This window comes from Podarcis liolepis (genome assembly GCF_965112155.1).
Source record: "Podarcis liolepis genome assembly, chromosome: 6".
Lineage (NCBI taxonomy): Eukaryota > Metazoa > Chordata > Lepidosauria > Squamata > Lacertidae > Podarcis > Podarcis liolepis.
In genome coordinates this window covers 42,708,688-42,730,539 of record NC_139559.1, presented here as the reverse complement: position 1 = coordinate 42,730,539, position 21,852 = coordinate 42,708,688, and the positions used below count along the sequence as shown (strand labels likewise).

General features: G+C 44.8%; 1 protein-coding gene across 5 annotated transcripts in view; it reads left to right on the top strand.

Moving 5' to 3' along the window:
* Positions 1–3,512: 3,512 nt before the first annotated feature.
* The window catches only part of SOX13 (SRY-box transcription factor 13), a 64,011-nt gene continuing 45,671 nt past the window's right edge, over positions 3,513–21,852 (top strand). For 4 of the 5 annotated variants that reach the window (XM_083508925.1, XM_083508923.1, XM_083508924.1 and 1 more), the window contains exon 1: positions 3,513–3,615. The gene's annotated coding sequence lies outside the window, so the exon portion shown is untranslated. Of the gene's footprint in view, positions 3,616–4,233; positions 4,382–21,852 lie in introns of all 5 variants that reach the window. The other variant, XM_083508921.1, reaches the window with a different exon arrangement.

Genomic DNA, 21,852 nt, shown 5'->3' with positions numbered 1-21,852 from the left:
AAGGGTAAGCCACGCCCCCTCCAGCCAGCCGATTGGCTGGCCAGGAGGCGTGGCCGGATGGGATTCCCCTGCTCTCGCGGGGGCTGGGATGGGATTCCCCCTCACGTGGGGGCGGATGGGATTCCCCGCTCACTAGCGAGCGGATGCGCAGGCCCGGTAGCGAGCGGCGATGGTGGGAGCTCGCTCGCTCGCAGCCCCGCATGTGCTCGCTGCCGCCGCCCCGCCTCTCACCGCCCGACTTGGCCGCCTCCACGCGGAACACAAGGCAAAGTTCCACGGCACACTACTGTGCCGCGGAACAGCGGTTGGGAAACGCTGCTCTAACCAACTGAGCCTACGACGGAGGGGTCCACAGCATTAGCACCCTAAAACAGTTTTGTTTCTTCCATAGTCACAACCTTGGAGCCAAACGGAAATCAGTCATTGTGCTCTGACCCTCTTTCCAGTTTATTGCCTTTTCTGACCTGCAACCTTTTCTCCCTTAGGTCACATTGCAGCCAACTCTCAACTCTACTTCAAACTCTGGCTTTGTCTTCTGACTCTAAACTGGAGGAGAGGCCCTAGCCAGTCTAGCACAGAGCCCCCTCTCCTTGGCTTTCTTAATGGCTCATCTCGCAGGTAATTACTTCATCAGGCCTGGCTTATATTTTGAGCCCTGCTGGATCCAGGGGTTCAGGAGGCTTGATGAAATTCTAGCACTTACTGGATCCAGGAATTTAGGGGAACCTGGCACCCTTGAACTCCTAACAATTAAACGCTTGGGAAAATCAGAAAATCATATGAAGTTCCAACTTATTATTGGGATTTCAAGAACCACAGTCACATTGATATTTATATGACAATTCTCACTATATTTACTTTCAGCTGATTTTAATGGTGCTTCCAGTAACAATACTTTGGATTGCTGTCTTAATTTTAAAATATAAAAAGTGTGTGAGCTCCTACAGTTAGGCCCAAAAGATCCCCAACTCTGTGTTTAGAGACTGAGGCCCCTCTAACCACAAAAGTTGCACAAGAGGCCTAACTTGTGTTGTTGCTCCAGTTTGATAGAAGGGGCCCACTGCTTAGAATGAGGAAGAACTCAGTATAATTTGAAATTTTGCATCCTCCCTTTCACCACTGCTGGGTCTCCTACATGAACAGATTTGCTTTATCCAATTGGTCCAAGAAGGTAGAAACTCTCTAGACCCTAATTCAAAACCACACATATTAATACTCCTCTGCATTTGTAAATCCATATCTTTTAGAGTGGCAGCATCCAAACTTTGAAACTCTTGGCTATTGACATCAGGCAGATCCCTTCACTGTACTCTTTTCACCATCTGCTACAAACATTTCTGTCCAGGCAAACCTATCCAGATACTGTGGTACCTCGGGTTAAGTACTTAATTCGTTCCGGAGGTCCGTACTTAACCTGAAACTGTTCTTAACCTGAAGCACCACTTTAGCTAATGGGGCCTCCTGCTGCTGCCTCACTGCCGGAGCACAATTTCTCTTCTCATCCTGAAGCAAAGTTCTTAACCTGAAGCACTATTTCTGGGTTAGCGGAGTCTGTAACCTGAAGCGTATGTAACCTGAAGCGTATGTAACCGAGGTACCAATGTATATAGAACATTGGTGTTTTAATCTGTTTTTCTAATTATTGTTTTAAATAGTTTTTTCAACTCTTTTTCCATATAATAGTTTTATTCTTTTATTAAATGATCTTGAAGGGGTTACCCCCTCCAATTATTTATTTACTTAATTTGTATCCCACCTTTTCTCCAAGGAGCTCAAGGTTCTCCTGATCTTCGTTTCATCTGCACAACAACCTGTGAGGGAGGTTAGGCTGAGACAGGCAGCGACTGGCTCACTGTCACCCGGTATACTTCATGGCTTAGTGGGGATTTGAAACCTTGTGATTTTATATTGTTTTTTTTATGTTGTGAACTGTCCTGAGATATGTGGATGAAGGGCAGTATACAGATTTAATTAAAATAATAATAATAATAATAATAATAATAATAATAATAATAATAAACAACTCTGCTCTCCTAGGTCCTAGTCTGACACTTAACTACTACATGCTGGATCAAGCACTATATAAATGTTATGAAATCAATCAATCAATCAATCAATCAAATTATATGGGAATCCAAGAGATCCATTTCTAAAACCTTTGTTCTTACATGGAAGCAGTTACACACTGGCAGAAAAAGTTCCATTTCTTTTGAGTGACACTAATAGCTTTGTGACACATAAAGTGGCTCTTTATGCACTCGCTGCAAAAAAGATTAGAATGAGTTAGATAATATTGCCATAAATTGTTTTAGAGATTTGGAGGTTTAATCTGATGCTGAGCTGGTTTGGAGCTTGCTGATGCTAATTCTGTTTTTCCTTCCCTCCTATCGCATTTGTCCGATTTACATGATGGAGGGATGTTCTGTACTATGTAATAAAAATAATAAAAGTAATAATAATAATTTATTCATACCCTGCTCATCTGGCTGGGTTTCCCCAGCCACTCTGGGCAGCTTCCAACAAAATATCAAAATACAATAGACTGACAAACATTAAAAGCTTCCCTAAACAGGGCTGCCTTCAGATGTCTTCTAAAATGTATCAGTACATTTATAGTTTATTTTATTTAATAACATTTGCACACCACTTGATTGTAAAAAAACAGACACCTCACAGCAGTTTGCAGAAAGATAAATAACAGCAAAACCAAGAAAAATTCACAACTGTTCTTTAAAACATTGCTGTTGACAATCTCTCTGTCTCAGCAGACAATGGAGGGGTGCGTACGCCTTGGGGGGGGGGGGTGAAGTCCAACCATTGGAGGGTTACAGCGCCTGCTGCGGCATAAAATACTAAAACAGATTAAGATGACCGCAACTTTCTAAGCAGTGAAATTGCATGGCTAGCTCAGCTGGTTAGAGTGCCGTGCTGATAATGCCAAGGTTGCAGGTTCGATCCTCGTATGGGACAGTTTCATATTCCTGCATTTGCAAGGGGTTGCGCTTGATGATCCTCAGGGTCCCTTCCAACTCTACAATTTTGTAATACACATACTGAATTGAAGTATATAAATGAACGAACGAAGCGGAATAAATAAATAATTTGAAGAACGAACAAAGAAATAAAAATCAGGCAACCGCGTGAAAGTTCGCGCCAAGGAGAGAGAAACGCAACTGGCGCCCCGCCAGCCCAGGAAGGCCTGCTCGGCTCAGCAAAGAAAGGCTGGTTGGGACAGAGGAAGAAGAGGGCGAAAGCAGCAGCATCCCTGACCTATCCTCCCCACGAGGAGGGAGGCTGGCTGGCGGGCGGGGGCTGCCGGAGAAGATGTTCATTGGAAAGTGCACGGATGGGTGGCCGGAGGAGCGTCCTGCCCACTTCCCCTCCCCTCCCCTCCCTCCCCTCCCCGCGGAGCCTGCGACGCCCGCCGCGTGCGATCGGACAGCCCCGGCCGCCTCTTGTATACAACGGGGAGGGAAGAGGGAGGGAGCGAGGGACGGGTCCGGCCTGCCCCTGGGGCGGGGCGGCGTTTGCAAGACAACAGCCCGAGCCCGACACAAGGAACCGCTCGCTGCTGCTGGAGGGAGCCGCGCGGAGTCGCCAGCGCCAAGCAGCTTAGTAAGTGCCGCCGGCCGGGTCTTGGGGAAGCCCAGCCGCGCTCGCTCGCTCGCTCGCCACCCCGCCCCCGCCGCCGCCTCACCCCACCCTCCCCACGCCGCTTGCAACCCCCGAGGGGATGACATTTCTCTCCGATCCGAGGCTGGTGGGCGAGGGAAGCCTCTGGAGATTTCCCCCTACCCCTCAAATGGATTGGAAGGTTTTGCGGGCGCCTCTGGGAACTTGTAGCTGGTTGGGGTGTTTGGAGAGAGAGAGAGCGGAGCGCAAAGGCGCGCGCCGCTTGGGTTCTTTCTTGCGCGGAATTGTAGTTAATCCACCGATTAATAAAAAATCATTCCGTCTCAGAAATGGGAACTTCATTCATCTTGGAGGGGAGCATCCTGGTTGGCCTTTTCATTTTTTGCGGGGGAGGGCATGTGGTGTGTTTTTTGTTTTGTTTTTTAAAAAAGAAATATTATTTCTTTTAAAGCTCGTTCCAGTCCCTGTTTGCAAACTCTTATAAAGGGTGCTCTGTGCGCCGGCTACTCACCCGGCGCGCGCGGGCATGTTTGTGTACGCATGTATTGAAATCGACGGGACAACTCCAGCGCAGGGAATCAATGAATCACTTTCTTCCAGTCCATAAATGCACTTACCCAGGAATGCCCCATGAGAACCAAACGGCGCTGCAAAGGGGGCGGGTGAATCTCTCCTTACAGTCGTCAAGACATCTCGTTTGGGAGCAATTCTGTGGATTTTAGTGGAGCGACTGTGCGGCTACTCTGGAGTAAGTCGCATATTAATTCAAGATCTCCGTCCCCAGAAAAAAAAGTGCTTTCAAAATAATATTTGCAGTGAGCCCCCTGCTTCCCTAATATGCCCCAGAAGGGAAGGGGTTAAAGTATCATTTGCGCCCGCGCACCCTCTCTCCCCCCTCCCGAAATAAAACCAGACCATCAGGTTTTCTGCACCGTCTCGCACGGTTTTCAGTGTGGCTTTCTCTGTTCGCGGACAGGGACCGTATAAAATTTTGCTTCTCGCCATATATGCATTTAGGTAGAGCTAACTTAATCATATAGGTCAGGACTGGGGGATCGTTTCAAGGAGAATCAGAGCTACTTTCTCCTCTTCCCATTTCCTGCTTTCTATCTCTCTCTCTCTCTCCCCCTCGCATCTCCTGGCCAAAACAAAACAGCATATTTATAACTGACTAGGGGCACTGTCTCGCCAGCCAGTCTGTGGGGTTCTGTAACACAATGATTTCATAGTCAATGGGTGATAGGCAGGGTGATGCTCTTACAGTTGTAGGCACCAGCAGAGGTCACCAAGCATGTTATAAAATAAGCAGCCAGACACCATCCAGCTAAAAGGTTAATTCTCACTTACAAAGAGGAGCTGGCAGGACTATAACCTTAACCTGAATTTTCCTCCCTAGTTGTTTTGTTTTGTTTGCTTTCTCGAACAATGTGTTGTTTTATGTAGATCACTCTCAAGTTCCTTTATCATAGAATCGTGGAATTGGAGAGTTGGAATGGTGATTTGTAGCATGTTCATAATTGTTGATTGCTTATAAATAAGAGTCTCCCCCCCTCCTACGTTTTGGAGATAGCACAGCCTGTTTCTGGATCTCATCTTTTACTGCCCTTTGTGTAGCACTGTTATTCTGCATGATAGGACACTTCTGTGGTGTTGGGGTAGGCAATGCTTTAACAACAACAACAATAACAAATCATATTTTTATTGTTTTTCTATTATGTCCACAGTATTTTGTCTCTAATTTGAGTATATGGAATGGGAGTGCAGTGACCAGGGTGTGTGTGTGTGTGTGTGTGTGTGTGTGTGCGTGCATTATGTAACCTATCTGGCAAACCTGATGGCTGCCCGAGGTGCATTTAAAGGGGAGGGTGGAGAGGGCCTTTGCATGTGCATGGCACAGAAACCAAGATAATCCAGTTGCTTTCAGCCCCTGCTCCAAGTGCAGAGGGAGACAGTCACTCCACATTCAGCATCAGCTTCAAAATGAGTGAAGAACATTTAAGCCTAAATGTTCACCTCACTTCACTTTGGTTCAATGTGGCCTAATCTTCCCTCCTTTTTCTCCCTTGAAAATCACATCCATAGGACTGGTTCTGTGAAGGCAGTTAGAGGACTGATAATCTGATCCAATAAGAATGGGTGCAGATCTAGTGTAGGGGTAGGAAATCTGCGGTCTCCTCGACTCTCACTAACCTTGACAATTGGGCGTTACTATTAGGCGTATTTGCACCTGCTTGTAGCTCATGTGAATTGTTTGTGAAATGAATAAGCAGATAATGTGTAAGATGGAGTGCAAAGATGTGTGTGTAGAAGGGGAACCTGTGGTCCTTCAGATGTTTCTGGGCTACAGTTTCCTTCATCCCTGGCCATTGACCGCTTTGGCTGTGTCTGATGTGAGCTAGGTTCCAACACAACGAAGGACCACAAGTTCCCTCTCCCTGGTGTAGGTTGGTGTCCCAACCCTGCTTTTTGTCTCCCCCTGTAATCCGTAAGTACAAGAGGGAAACTTTGGTGCAGCATCTGTGGCTGAGAAAATAAGCTACAGTGCTTTTTTCCGCAGCACATAGTTACAACCATGGAACTCGCTCCCACAAGTGGCATTGGTGACCACTAGTACCTTTGAAAGAGCATAAGAAAAATTCAAGGAGGAGAAGGCTATTGACTGCTAACCGAGACAGCTATGTTCTGCCACCACAGTTGGAGGCAGCTATGCTTCTGAATACTAGCTGTTGGAAGCCACAGGAAGAGAGAGTGGTCTTGCGCTCAAATCCTGCTTGCAAGTTTCCCACAGGCATCTGGTTGGCCACTATGAGAACAGGATGTTGGACTAGATGGGCCACTGGCTTGATCCAGCAAGCTCATCTTATGTCCTTACGCTGTGCTTAAGGCAGGCCTGGACTCTGGCAGCGAGGCCTTGCATGTGCTGGAGTTTAGACTCTTTCAACTCCTGCTCCTTTTTGCTGTTGTATCCAGGACTATCAAGATGATTCACAAGACACTTGCAAATGCTAAAGTTCACAGAGTGCTAAAGTTCAAAGGGTGGGCGGGTGGGAAAGGATATAATACCAGCAGAGCAGGCTTTCACATGATATCAGAGCAAGGCGTAAATCCTTTGAGCGGAATAGGAAATCCATTGCAAAAGGTGTTTTTGCACATTGCATTTTAAAAGTGTACAGCTGTGGGCTGAGATCTAAAGGATTCATACACACATCAGGCCTCTGCCTCTGATGGAAGCTTCTGCCCGCAGAAAAGCTATTCTGCAGGCTGAGGGAAAAGCTTCTGAGCGACATTCCATGATGTCTCACAGGCTGCCACTGGAAGGAGAAACTGGCAACCCCCTTGGTCTTTTTGGATACTGACTGTGGTGAAATCCGAGGTATGAATATGATAAACATGGGTTCACAAACTCTGGTGTGTCGCCTGGTTATACGCATCAGGGAGTTGTGATGGTCTGTAGGAAGTGCACACTTAGGGGCAAACCCAGATTGGCCTCTACATAATGTGGGAATTGACCCAAAGATTCATCCTCGTTTGACAGTTTCATATGTCTTAGACTAAGATCCTTTTCTCTGATTAGGACTCTTATTTGGAAATATATTTGCCCCCTTCCCCCAGTATCACCTGCCATTTATTTGAACGTTTCTCTTTGTAGGCAATTCACAGTTTGGGCTGCTATTAAACATCAGATTAAAAACACCAATGTGGCCTGGTAACATACTTGCAAGTAAAAGATGAAAATGTTTTAATATCCTTTGGCTTTTTTTCCCTGACAGATTCCTATACAAGTGTGGTTATGACAGTAAGAAAGTCAGGGGATCAGGGATGGAGGCACAGAATCATGATACTTGTTTTTGTTCTCAGGTTTCAGCTAATGTATTTTTTTTAAGTACTGTGAACTGTGCTACTTGGAATACACATGTTTGCTGAGAATTCAGTCTGACTTTTTAAAGGATTTGGCCAGAGTTAGCATCGCGGCTATGCTTGTGACTTGTCCTCCATCCAAATGAATGTAGTTTATCTGGAGGCAACAGGCAAATAGCCTAAGGTTATATGCTGGCACCTGAATTCCAAGCCTTATCTAAGATTGCAGAACAACCTATTGAGGACAGTCTTTGCTTTCTGAAACAAATACTATAACCCAGTTTTGCTCTCCCTGTGGAACAATATCTTTTTTGGCTGCTAACTCCTTTGGATGCCTGCCAGGCTTTAGCACCCTGTGTCAAATAACACGCTTCTGACAAAGGTTGCCCCAGTCAGGTGGGAGAAAATTACTCAATGTTCAGGTGTCCATGTGAGTGTTTTGTTTTGTTTTGTTTTGTTTTGTTTTTGCTCTTGGGCATTTTAATTGTCCCAATCTTAGTTTCACCTAATTGGGGCGGTGTGTGTGTGTGTGTGTGTGTGTGTGTGTGTGCCATTGAATTCCACACGATACTCAAAAAAGCACAATAGAAGTAAAATATATAGGGGAATCTCTGCCTATCACAAGAGAGCCAGGCTTTATGAATGATACAAGTTTTTCAGAGAAAGAAAACACCACCACCACATCTCCATACACGGAGATTCTCGGTGTGTGATGTGACATCATCACCCAGTGAGTTTGTATGCCTCCACTCTCTGTCATTTGCAACATCTGGTCCCACCTTTAATGAACAGAACCTTTTGGATGGTGGCACCACAAGAGTCACTCCTGAGCAATGTCTGCAGGGCTGGCACCAGCAACTGACATTCTTGGGCAGCTGGCAGGGCCCCAACACCCTGGCAGGGCCCAATGCTGACACTTGTCCTGGGGCCCCATTTTTTTGGGGGGGAGGTGTTATCAAAGCCAGCTGAGTGTAGCTGCTTTTATTTTCCTGCAATGCCCCCAACATATCTTCACTGTGGGGCTTTGTGGGAAATTAAAATGGCTGCTGACGCCACCCCCCATGGCTGCTTTGAGGGCTGCCACTGCCCGTCACTACAACCAGGGCTCAGCACCAAAGGAGGGCACTTGGTCAGGGGCATCTCAAACCTGAAGCTGGTCTTGGAAATCCACCTGGCTTATTCTACCTCAGCTCTGGAAGAGCAGTGAAGATGATGTTGTTTGTGAAGGCCTTCGGAGGAAGTTAGCATTATGATTGCTGTTGGATACTGAGATACTTTAAAGCAGGGGTCAGCAACCCTTTTCAGCCATGGGCTGGTCCACCGACCCTCAGACCATGTAGTGGGCCGGACTATTTTTTTTTTGGGGGGGGGGGAATGAACGAATTCCTATGCCCCAGAAATAACCCAGCCATGCATTTTAAATAAAAGGACGTATTCTACTCATGTAAAAGCACGCGATTCCTGGACCGTCCGTGGGCCGGATTGAGAAGGTTATTGGGCCACATCCTGCCCATGGGCCTTAGGCTGTGTTGTTGCTGTCTTATTTTGAACATTTTTATAGCTGTTGTAAAAAAAGAAATCATGTTGTTTTAAAAATTTGTAAGCCATTGTGGGGGGTCCTTTGGGACTGAAAGTTATGAGTATGACGTGATCATTTGCATATGATGCCCGCCAGATTAGTTCCTTTGCAGGAAACTCTTCTAAAGTTCAAGATGATTATGTGCTCACCTCCGCCACCTTCCAAAATGACATGTTGTCCCTCTCCTAGGCCCTTCCCCAACTAAGCAGAGTGATGGTTCTGTACACAACACATTTGGGGGGACAAATTCGCACATTAAGAGCTCTCTTGGGAAACTAAGGGAGGAAACACTTGTATAGTAGCTCCTTGTGGTACCCAAAACATGGCCGTATCCTTGAGGTGTCTGAGATGAGCTTGGTGCTGCTGCTGCTGCTCAGAAGTGCTTCCCACAGCTTCCATGGGTCTGTAACGTGAGAACCGATAATAGGTAGTGGGGCATAAACATGAAACAACCAGACAGTAACCAGCCTCAACTTCAATTTGATACCATGCAAGAAAGTCTAGCAAAACTGGCAGTCGTGTTCCTAGTTCTCTTCTGTTTAGGCTGTGGTTTGGATTTTTAAAGAGAGGAAGAAGATATGTGGAATTTCTAGGGCTCAGTTGGGCTTTCGTATGATAGCTCAGTTGCATGAAATGGCTATCATCATGGATAGGGCTTTGTTATTTGATGGAAACGGTTCTTGTCAGCTTATCTATTTGAACACTACTCCCCCAGGTCCTAGTCCAACACTTTAACCACTACACCACACTGACTGACCAGTGGGCTTGATGTGGGCTGGGCGATTGCTGAAAAGGACTTTGTTGCATAGGTGTAGTGAGTCAATCACAGCAAGCCTGTTGTTTCAGGGAGCTTAATTTCATGTTGCTCCAGGGGTCGCCCAGACAACACACAGACTTCCAACACTGTCTTTGGGTTTTGCACAAAAGACTTCTTAGAAAGAGTGTGTAATACTCATATTAGGGGAAACTGCAAGGCTGAGTGGTGCAGCAATAAAACAGCTAGTGCATTTGTAGTTAAGCAGCGTCTGTTATGGTTTCAGGTTGGATGGGGGACTGTGTGTTGAGATTCCTGCATTGCAGGCCATTGGATTAGATGACCCTTGGGGTCCCTTCCAACTCTTATGATTCTATGACTCAGAAAATGGTAATTAGACACAGGATCACTGATTTGAATCTTAATGGAGGGACTAGAGGAGTTGTTGCACCCAAGGCACCAAAATAAGAGGGTGATTGCCATGACAGTATCTGTAGAGAAGGGAGTTGTGTCAGCTGCCCGTTCATTGAAGCAGCAGAGAGTACAAGGGCTCAGTTTGTTCTTCCTCCTCTCTTTCTAAGACACAACCTCCCTTTTCACATCTGCATGTTGAACCGGTATCATTCATTCTGTCATTAGGATCCAAAGAAATGTCTGCATAGTTATACATGTGTCCAAAGGTGCATGTGTTTCTCATAGGACAGTCCTCCTTTGCCACATGGTAAACAACTTTTGGAATCGGAGGGGAGACTCAAAAGCATTTTGCAATATGACAGCAAGGCATGGGGAGGGGACTAAAATATTTCCTTGGAGAGATCAGAGCTCCTTGGGGGAGGCTTAATCTAACTCTTCAGAGCCCAGTCTAACCGGCTGGTAGAGGAAATTTCATGGCATAATGATATGTACACTATTTATGAGTCTCTTGCTAAGACCATAGTTGTCCAAAAGATTCTCCCTGAGGCAAGGAGGAAGATAGGTAGCTTAGAGACATGTAGCAAATAGTCACACTAGAAATCTTTGACCAGTTGCCACCTGACTTGCTAGTTTTCACCCTTGGCAGGCCAGTGAGTCTGGATTTTTGTCCTCCTGGGTCACAAACTGGGAAGGATGTCCGGACACTTTCAGAGCTAGTGTGAAAAGCATGACATTTGCTTCCTGTGTTACTTGCATACAATGGCATACGCTTGGTTTCCACGATATATGCATGTTGTAAATCCCAGCTGCCTCTTGTGTATATCTGTGTCGTACACGGAGCTGAGAATTTCATATGCTGTTCCTGCCTGCACATTCTAAGTGTATGGATAAAATGTTCCATTTGCAAACTGTAAAACATAACGTAATGTGTGACAGGTAGCAAAATGGAGGAGAGGAAGTGCTTTGGGGAGCTCGTATCTCTAGTATGGAACAACTCTGATTCTCAATGCATGCTGTTTAACTAAAATGATCAGATTTCTGCCCCATACTCCCATCTTGATCCTAAATCAAGGCACATTAATTCCAGTAGGACTCACTCTCCAGTCTGAGAGTGGCTGTCTGAGCCAAAAGGTGAATTCTGAAGAACATCTCTTTGAATACAATGAGCCTTTCTGGTAAGTACATGCTTGTAGTGGATGGTGTGGCAAGTTGGAGGCACTTATCTGTCACCCCAGCAGCTGTACTGGATTGGCTCAACCTGTGCATTTGCACCATTCTGACCTCACCAGCACCTACTATGTCTCCCTTGCAGTAAGCAGCAACAGTGCGCGCCTCCATTGCACCATGCTATCCACTGCTGTGTGTGTGTGTCTGTTTGTAGGGCCTGGAACTGCTTGTTCCTGAGAAACTTGTAAAACTGAACAAAGTGCATATGTTTGGAATCAACAGGATTGAGATGGGACCGGCTGATGACTCTTGCAGAAATTTTTGGAGTCCTTCATTGGCAAATTTGAGTAGGGCCATTGGCCAGGTGTTCAAGTGGAACATGTTATGGGAAGTTTGTGACAGTCAGATTTGTACGAGACAGAATGCCTGTAAGTGTGTGTGTGTGTGTGTGTGTGTGTGTACAGGAAGGATGGGAATGTGCAAAGACATCTCGGGGATCCATTGTATCTTTGTGCACAGATAACCACTCACTGCACCCCTTACAGGATACTTGTCTGTGGGAGTTTGTGCACACTACAACACTGTCAGCAAATGCGATACTTATTTTTCTCTTTCTGTAGGAATGAAGGGCAACCATATGAATATGTACATCTGAGAACACCACCAAGGTGGAGCAAACCTACCCCCTGCACCTGGTGCTCCTGGGGTCTGAGGGGCAGGCTTAGCCCTTTCATCTCAACTGTGTACAGATTGAGTTTCTTGATCATGTTAGCTGGAATGGCGGACACACACACTCAGTGTTCAGTCTTTGGAAAGGTCACACTGATATTTACAATATTTTATATAAAAGAATTATTAAAGGGAGAAAATAATAGGTCACAGTCATGGCAGGAATCCCAGTCTAAATTATCTAGGTGGGGCAGGAAAGTGTGTGTGATGTTGGCATTGGAGGTCAACCTAAAGCAAGAAAACCTCACCCCACCTATTCTCATCCCAAATAGCTTCCTTTCTTGTATCAACTCCTCCCTGTAGTTTATGTACACCCCTAAATGAGAAGCTTGTGGCTTATGGAAACCCTCCCCTGCTATCTTCGTTGTTTGCAAGGTCACCATTTGCTCAGATCCCTCCATAACCATCAGCATTTGACAAATGAAACATTGCTCCTGGTCCCCATATACACTTAAATGGTTAAAGATGGGGCTGTGGTTCCTAACCTCTTGATCTTTAGAACTATTTGAAGGGGCAAAAGATGGTGGTGTCTTGTTTACCTTGTTCCCTGCCTGACAGATTGCATGTGACAGATGCAAGCTATCTAAGTGCCCAACAACTGGAATAGATGTTTCTTTCACATCACAGCAAATCAATAGCCTCTCTTGACCCTCTTCCCCCACTTTGAAGAGTATCTCACTATCCCCACTGAGCGAAATATGCTCCCCGCTATGCATAGAGGAACTACTCTGCTGCTGACTTGGCTGCAAGCTGTGTACACCTCCATCCAGATTGTTTCCTTTGCGCTAATGAGTTTTTAATCATTGGATTCTTGGCTGAGAAGCTGTTGAGTTCAAAGAACTCCTTTCATTTTGTACAGGAGGAAAGTTGGCCTAGCTGGAGGCTGAAACTTTTTGGAAACTTAGCTGTTATTCAAAAACATTTGACTCTTTCCCCACCCCCTGCCCCATTCCCCAACCAACGCACACTCTTCCCCTCCTCCTTAATCCACCTGCTTCAGTGCCATATGTCTAAACCTGGAACAGCTCCAGTCCTGAAACAATGGCCTTTGGTCTGACTTGGTCCTACTAGTAACAGTAATAAAGGCAGACTCTGAAGGGAGAGAAATAGAATGTCTCTTGCAAACTGCTCAGAGTTTGGGCCAATGGGTGCCTAAGTACCAAAAGAATTCTAGATAGAAGATGGTCATTCTAGCATTGGGAGGATGTTTTTATTGATCCAAAAATTACCATGTGAATAGTGAGCCTGGAGGATGTTTGCTTTCCTTTAGCAATCAGCCTCTCTTGCTTGCTTGAACCATCCTTTTAAAGACCTAACAATGTGGTAGATACATCATTTGTAGCAACTTCAATTAAATACCCTTCTAAGCTGAAGACTAGCCCCGTTTTAATTTTGTTGAAGCAAGAGAGGATTTCCATCCTTTCTCTCCTTTGCCTCCTGCCCCTAACCATATCCTTCCATTCAGGTCCTCCTTTCCAGCCCCCTCTGAAAAATGCAAATGGGGATATGTGGATCCAAAATCCTGCCTTTATGCAAGGAAATGCTTCTTTCATCGTCCCTTCTTTTCATGTGCCTCATAATCTAGTAGTACCTTTTCAGCCAAGCTGTCCTCTGCTAGCTACTACGTTCTGGAGTCTCATTATGAAATTAAATAGTGTTTTGAATTGCCTTGGGTGGGGGGAAATGGGAAGAATGTTTACTAGTCCCTTTGTGCAATCTACTGGCCTGTAACCTTTTATGATGATCAGCACTGCTTCACTTGCACAGTTGGAAGGGGAGAAAAGCAATTGACTGGGATTTTGCATGCATGGCTGAATGAGGATGATAGCAGTACTTTAGGGTCTGAAATTAGTGTCTGTTTTCATTGAAGGAGATTCTCACCAGGCTGTATTTGGGATATATATATATATATATATATATCTCCAATTCAAGCCTCCCGTCCTCTCAGACACAAAGGATTCTGCCATCTCTATTATGTTTTTCTGACTGCCTCCCCTTTCCAAATCACCCTAATCTCCAAATACCAAGGAGCAAAACAGGGTTGCTTCATCTATAGAGGACAAATGGATGCCCAACAGAATTTGCAAAGTGTCACATAATGGTATTAGGTTTTTCCCCTCAGTGAATTTGTGGCAAGAGAAACCCATTTTACAATATGAAAAATGCAATGTTTGAAGAGGCCCACTCTCTTCTGTGTATGCACCTTAACAATGCTCTTGTCTTTTATATTGCTTTCTTGCAGATAAGGCAAGGGACTTCTTTTCTTATTTTTTAATGGTAAATCCTGTAAGGTGGTATTCAGTTAAGTTTTACTAAGAGCACTGCTGTTGAAATTTATGGACTTCTCTTAGTCATGTTCATTAATTTCAGTTGGTCTATTCTGAGTAAAACTTAGTTGAATACCAGAATATATGGACACTCAGGAACATAGGGTTGGTTAACCATGTGTAGTGTTTCTGTTGATGTTAGCAAGTCTCCTTATCCCCATGTTATGAATGAAGGAGACAGATTATTCCAGTGCAATGCAAGTGCTCCCTGTGGCAATTGACTATACAGTGGTACTTTGGTTCTCAAACTTAATCAATTCTGGAAGTCCGTTCCAAAACCAAAGCATTCCCAAACCAGGGCACGCTTTCCCATAGAAAGTAATGCAAAATGGATTAATCCGTTCCAGACTTTTAAAAACAACCCCTAAAACAGCAATTTAACATGAATTTGACTATCAAACGAGACCATTGATCCATAAAATGAAAGCAATAAACAATGTACTGCAGTCACACAATCAACCAGTAGCTGAATTGGGTTCCACACAGTCACAAAAACAAAACAAAAAGCCACAAAAACAAAAATGCGAAATAAATAGCAAAAACAGACAGACCTCAGCATAACACTCAAAACAGAAGTGTGGCACTCAAAATGGAAGTGTGGCACTCAAATCGGAAGCGTAACACTCAAATCGGAGCACGTTTGGCTTCCGAAAAAAGTTCGCAAAGTGGAACACTTACTTTCAGGTTTGCAGCATTTGGGTTCCAAGTTGTTAGAGTACCAAGGCATTTGAGAACCAAGGTACGTACCACTGTACAGGCAACCCTCCCATTTACACAGGGGTTATGGTTCGAGGCATCACAGGCATCAGTGAAATCACATATATTTGAAACACCATCAGAAAAGCCTGCAAACACTCTCTTCCATCCCCCGCCCCTTTTTGTGATGTTTTTGGGTCACTTCTGGATGTGCTTGTGCATGGTCCCACACATACTGAATGTGTGTAAATGAGGGGTTTGCCTGAATTGGACAAAGCCTGGTAACCCAAAAAGCAAGAGATGCAAGCAGATGGAAGGCAAGCAAGTCAGCAGCTTTTAAAAAATAAAAATAATGGAATGATAAGAGAGCTTTGTCTCTTTTAAATAAAATTACGTTAACTTCAGTTCAGAATCATGAAAACTGGGCTTTGGGTCATGTTTGTGTTTAAATGATCCCCTTCAGGTTGGTTAGATCAGTTTAGCAGCTCAACTGCTGTTATTCAAGGGAAATCTTGTTTACATACAGCTTGGATTATAGCAGTAGAACCTGTATCCATTAACATTTACATCTTTGGTTAGATGTAAACATCCATGGATATAGGTGCAAGTGCTCTAATCCAGGCTGTAAGATTCCCCTTGAATAACAACAGGTGTGAAGTATAGGGAAATTGCTCATCACCACTTGGTAGCAAAGGGTGAAATCAGTCCTATGCAAACTTACTTGCAATAATAAAAATCTAAACAAAAGAATACTTAGATCTGTCTTACCGTAAGAGATTTTGAGTTTACCCAACAATCAAAAACATTCCTTTAGAGCAAGCTTTTGATTCTGTTGCTGCTTATTGTATTGTATGTGAGCATGGCTCTTTCCCTTCTTGGTTTGTTTTTGCTTTTTCGCTAGCTTTACTTTGATAGTTTAATGCTTGGCTCCTTCCTGTTTTTCTGTTCTGTTTTATATTTGTAAGCCACTTTGACGAACGCCTTTGTCGAATGAAAACATGGGGCGTATATATCAAAATGCTCCTTAAAAAAAAATCCTAATGCAAAGGGCCCTCTTTCCTTCAAATTACTAGCCAACCTGGTGCATTTCAACAGAAGCTCCTATCACACCAGGGAGGCTTGTGTTAAAGGAACTTGAACACAGTTTTCAAATTACAGCAACCTCCCTAGGTGTATTCAAGCATTTGACTGAACAAGCAAAAGTGAGTCCATGCAGTGTGAGAAACTGAGATATGAAAGCTAGGAGCTAAATGGCACCTTAAACCTAGGTTATGGGCGCAACAATGGAATGTCTAGGCACACTTTTTTTATAACCAGAATACAAAACAGAAAATGAATGAACTGCAGCTAAAATATTATGTTCATTTTTCACATGGTCTAGTCCAGGGGTCAGCAAACTTTTTCAGCAGGGGGCCAGTCCACTGTCCATCAGACCTTGTGGGGGGCCAGGCTATATTGGGGTGTGTGTGAACAAATTCCTATGCCCCACAAATAACCCAGAGATGCATTTTAAATAAAAGGACACATTCTACTCATGTAAAAAAACACTGATTCCCAGACTCTGTGGGCCAGATTTAGAAGGCGATTGGGCCGGATCCGGCCCCCAGCCCATAGTTTGCCTACCCATGGTCTAGTCCTTCCCCTGCCCACTCCCCTAATATTCTTAAGAGGGTCTCTTCTTCAGTCTTCAGAAAGTAGCTGGAAGTGGGGAAGCAGAAAAAGGTCCTCCTTTCCTTCCACGCTGCAGTTTTAATCTGAAATCTTCGGCGCAGTACTGCACCTAGAGCTCAGAAACTGCTCACGCTAATGAATTTCCCTATTGCAAAATGCATCTAGAACAATGGGAGTTTCGAACGCTGAATCCATGGATGGGAATCAGAGAATTGTAGAGTTGGAAGGGACCCTGAGGGTCTAGTCTAATCCCCTACAATGCAGGAATCTCAACTAAAACACTCATGACAGATGGCTATCCTCTGCTTAAAAGCAGCAACTATTGCGCAAGCTCCACCCCGGCACCCTGATGCTTGCTTGCCCTGCCAGCTCAGCTCCCCACTTTCCCTCTGTTGAGCAAGGAATGTCCATTGGGGGCTTTTATTCATGTTTGCTTGAACATAGGTAGAGCTCTCCATGTTACTGGGGACCCTGACAAAGCAGGGGCCCTGATTGCATGAGGCGTTCTACTTGCATTCAGCCAAATGAAAAGCTCCTGTAGACCTTCCTTGCTCAGAATGTGATTGAAACAAGGATGTTGTATGCATTCCCTTGCTCTCCTGTGCACAGTTTTAGCCCATGTGTGCTTAGCAAGGGAGCCTGAGGGAGCCATTTCCAGCAGGAAATGTGGGAAGCAGAGAACCAGTGCAAATTTGCAAGAAGTAATTAAAAGTGAGTGGGCAAAATAGTTCTCCAATGATGCAAAAACAGGAGTGGAATCCTATAAACTGTTCTGAAGAGGTATGAATCTAGTTACTAAACAGCTCAACTTATGTGAAACACTTAGGTTTGGATTCAGACTGTTAAAATTAATTGGACAATGACTCCATTCCCACCTATTTGAATAAAATTAAGTTCAACTAACTATATAAGAAGGTGGAGGAAACATCAGCCACACACTGCCTGGTAACCATGTTATTGCATGTCCAGGTCTTGGGTGGTTGTGCTTTCACCTGATCCAGAGCTCATTTTAGTTGTTTGAAAAGTACAATGAGAGTTTTAACTAAGACTGCAAGCCTATGCACACTTACCTGGGAATAAGCCCCATTGAACACAGTGGAACTTACTTCTGAGTAAACACATGCACAGGACTACACAGTGCAACTTGGGACAGTCAAGATTTTATGGGAAATTTAAAGAGCAGATTCAGACATTCTAACAGTAACAGTGATTTGCACAAACCCTCTTGGTTGTTTATCTCTAGTGTTGTGAACTCTTTGTCAGGCTCTTCTAGATAACCAAACAAAGCAGGCGCTAAGTACTGTAATTCGTGAGAAAGTGTCTCATACCCTTGTAACAAGGGATTTGCAAACTATTACCAGCTGTGGTATTGAGTCTTATGAGAGACCACAGGGTCCAGCTATAGCCTGTGGCAATCTTACTGCCATGTTTCAACTAGGGAGTTACAGCTCTTCTGATTTACTGTGCTGGAAATGTATCGGTAGCTGATGGTACAACTAATATGGCTGGAGCTGTAAGTAGGGCTTTAGGGTCATAGTAATCCTAGTCTTTCCACACTTTTATGTTTTCTGGGTTTTTGTATCAATATGCAGATGACGATTTGGATTACTGATTGTTTTGGAATCCAGTCTTGGAACATCTTCACAAGCACTGATGTTTCCAAAACATTTTCTTGGTAGGAAAATATGTTTATCATGTATTGACTCTAATGAGAGACTCTTAGGTGTGATCAACACATATGTGTCTGTTTTGCCATTGAGCAATGCATAGTGGAAAGTTGTAATGACTGGGGCTTCCTAAAATATGTGCATCCAATTAGACAAGTGTACACTCGTTGAACATACATGGTACACACATGGCATATTCATATGGTCACATATGAAGTGGTTCTTGGTTTCAGTGACGTGGGAAGCATATGCGTGAAGCCAAAGAAAGGTGCTGATTTCATCTATTAGCCTATCATCTGGGTCATTTATATTAATTTTTGTTTTAAATTTGACATACAGGAGGCAACAGAGGCAGAGGAGAGAAAAAGAATCCAGGATAAACAAGCGAATAATGTTTGTCAATTTCTGTTGCACATATATGGGCAGAGTTTCATTGACAGGAATGAAGAACCTGTGGTCCTCTAGATATTGATGGACTGCAGTTCGCATCATGCCTGAGCATAGCCCATGCTGGCTGGAGCTGATGGGAGTTGGAATCCAACAACATGAGGAGAAAACATAGGACCCCCACCATTGCATGAGGGCAGGAGGGCTAAGGAGTCATGTCAAAGTCTTCATGGAAAAGGTGAACTTTGAAAAACGGTTTGAAGGAGGAGTGTGAGGAAGCATATAGAAAGTGTCTCGGAGGCAGTTCCAGACATCACTGGTAGCAAGGTAGAAAAGGCAAAGTCCTTGGAGCAGAAGACTTTCAGAAAAACATACTTTTTAAAAAAGTATATCCCATATTTCTTTCCAATAAACAATTTAAGTCAGCCAAGAGTGAGTTTCAACCACTTAAAATGCAATATTAGGTAAAGGTAAAGGGACCCCTGACCATTAGGTCCAGTTGTGACCGACTCTGGGGTTGCGGTGCTCATCTCACTTTATTGGCAGAGGGAGCCAGTATACAGCTTCCGGGTCATGTGGCCAGTATGACTAAACCACTTCTGGCAAACCAGAGCAGCGCACGGAAACGCCGTTTACCTTCCCACCGGAGCGGTACCTATTTATCTACTTGCACTTCAACGTGCTTTCGAACTGCTAGGTTGGCAGGAGCAGTGACCGAGCAACGGGAGCTCACCCCGTCGCAGGGATTCGAACTGCCAACCTTATGATTGGCAAGTCCTAGGCTCTGTGGTTTAACCCAAAGCGCCACCAGCATCCCCAAAATGCAATATTAAAAACAGCTTAAAACAAATTACAGTCACAAGAACAGATGGGTCTGAATATTATATCTTGGGTGACAAAGGCCAGGGTAAAGAGACGTGTCTTCAGTCAAAGAAGACAGAGACAGCAGTTAATAGTTGAAAGCCAAGGTTTCATATGCCAGGAGAACTAAAATTATGCACGTTGTCTAAAAGGAAAGGTCTTCACAAAACAGCAGGTTGCCATCAAAGAGTGAGGGAAGTGGGACCGTCTCCCCCCAGGAAAGGATGTAAAGAGTCCTGGTGTGTGCGACCACAGGAAAGGTCCTCTCCTGCTGCCAACCAAAGGCATACCTGATACCAAAGGAAGGGCCTTTTGTTTCTGAAGGAACTGGGCTACAGCATTCAGATCCAGTTGACACAAGGGTGGCTTGCAGCACCGAAGGCTCCTAAACACAATTTGTAGTGTTCATGTGTTAGAAACAAGTGACTGTGCATCCACTTGGAGAAAAAGAAGAGAGCTCACGTAAGAAACCTTTGGCAGGTATTGAGGGGCAGAACACATCACAGCAGGGTGAGAGTCCTTTTAGCCACCTTTCTCACTTGCAAATATAAGCAGCGGTAGAAGAGACACTGAAAATTGCCCTGTCTTTTCAAAAGTCTCAGCATGACCCTGAGCCCAGCAGGGCTGCCAGCAGTAAAAGAGACACCAGTCCACAGAAGAGAGCAATCCCAGCTGAGCACTTAAAGTAAGTGTCACCTTTAAGGAATACCATTGCTTTTCATGCTGTGCCAGAAAGGGCCTTTTTTCTGAATTGGAGTGGGGAGGAGGGTGAGACTGATTAGTGGGGACATGGACAATATGGCTCCTGGTGGTGGAAAGTCCTTAAAGGTTTACAACATTGTTTGCTAGGTGTCCTTGCTTATAACCAAGAAATCCACCCAACTAGGAGACAAAGAGGAGGTTGGGGGCGGAAGAGCAGGAATTTTGTCCTGCTTTGATCTCCAGCACCTTGGGTGCATGGACCTTGTCCCTAAAATGCAGGAGCATTTAGGAGTTACCTCTGCCTTCCATCTTATAGCGCCATGGCTTGAAGCAAAGAGGCTCAAAGCAGCGCCTGTTCAACGCTGGGTGTAGTGCAGAACTTGCCTTCTCGATGTCTGTCTGTGGTTGCTTCTTTAAAGCTTCTAGCCCACATGTTAGCATGAAATGGTTTGTATATACGCAATTGCGTCTTCTTAGTCCCTCAATCTTAAGTGGAAGGCAAGTACAGCAAGGGAGAGTATTATCAGATCAAGATGTCTAAATAGAGGGAAAACGTTCAAGTTGTGATGTTTGGAAGTAAAAAATACTGACAAGTTATCAAAAAGTCTTTGCAATAGTGGGAATCTTCTTTGGGTCTTTCCCCACAGAGAGCTACCTTGGGAAGAGGAATTGACTGTTAAACCACTTGGAGTTGTAGCTCTGTGAGGGAAGTAGGGATTTCCTCACAACTCTTAGAAACGGCAGCTCCCAGGATTCTTTGGGAGAAGCCGTGACTGTTTAAAGTCGTACGATACTGCTTTCAGGGAGATGGTGTCTGTGTTGTCTGGCTATAGGCCTTTGGTGCGTGCCCTTTGAGCCCCAGAGCCGTCCTTGGCTGTGGCAGCTGTGCATCTTTAGGGGTTTGTCAGCTCAGTGCCAGTTTGCCAGGCCAGCACTGAACGCCTCCACTTGCTCTCACACCTCCCTCTCTTTTCCATGCCCTGCTGCCGTGTGCTCCCCATAACAAATGCTTGACATAAGTGCAGCTCTGTGCCTGCAGAGCAACTGTGCCTTGCCCACATCCCTCTGCTTCGAGCCGGGTGCAAGATCAGGGCAGGTGTAGGAAGGGGCTGCCAAAGCTGTTTGCTGGAGAGAACAGACAGCAGGACACGCAGGGATAAAATAAGGGCGCACTGTGAGGAATGGAGTGGTGCGGGGAACAGGTGCCTCAGGAGTCCGAGAGACACAAAGAGCCTCTTGTCTCTTGTCCAGAGCTGGAGAACAAAACAAATGCCATTCTTCCTAAACTTTTAGGGTGGGTCGGGTGTAACTGAATGCTGGCAAACAATGCAGAGGCAAAGTTTCCTCCTCTCTTGAAACTCTCTTGTTTTATTACTCTGCAATAAAAGAAAACTTGTTTTCTGCCCA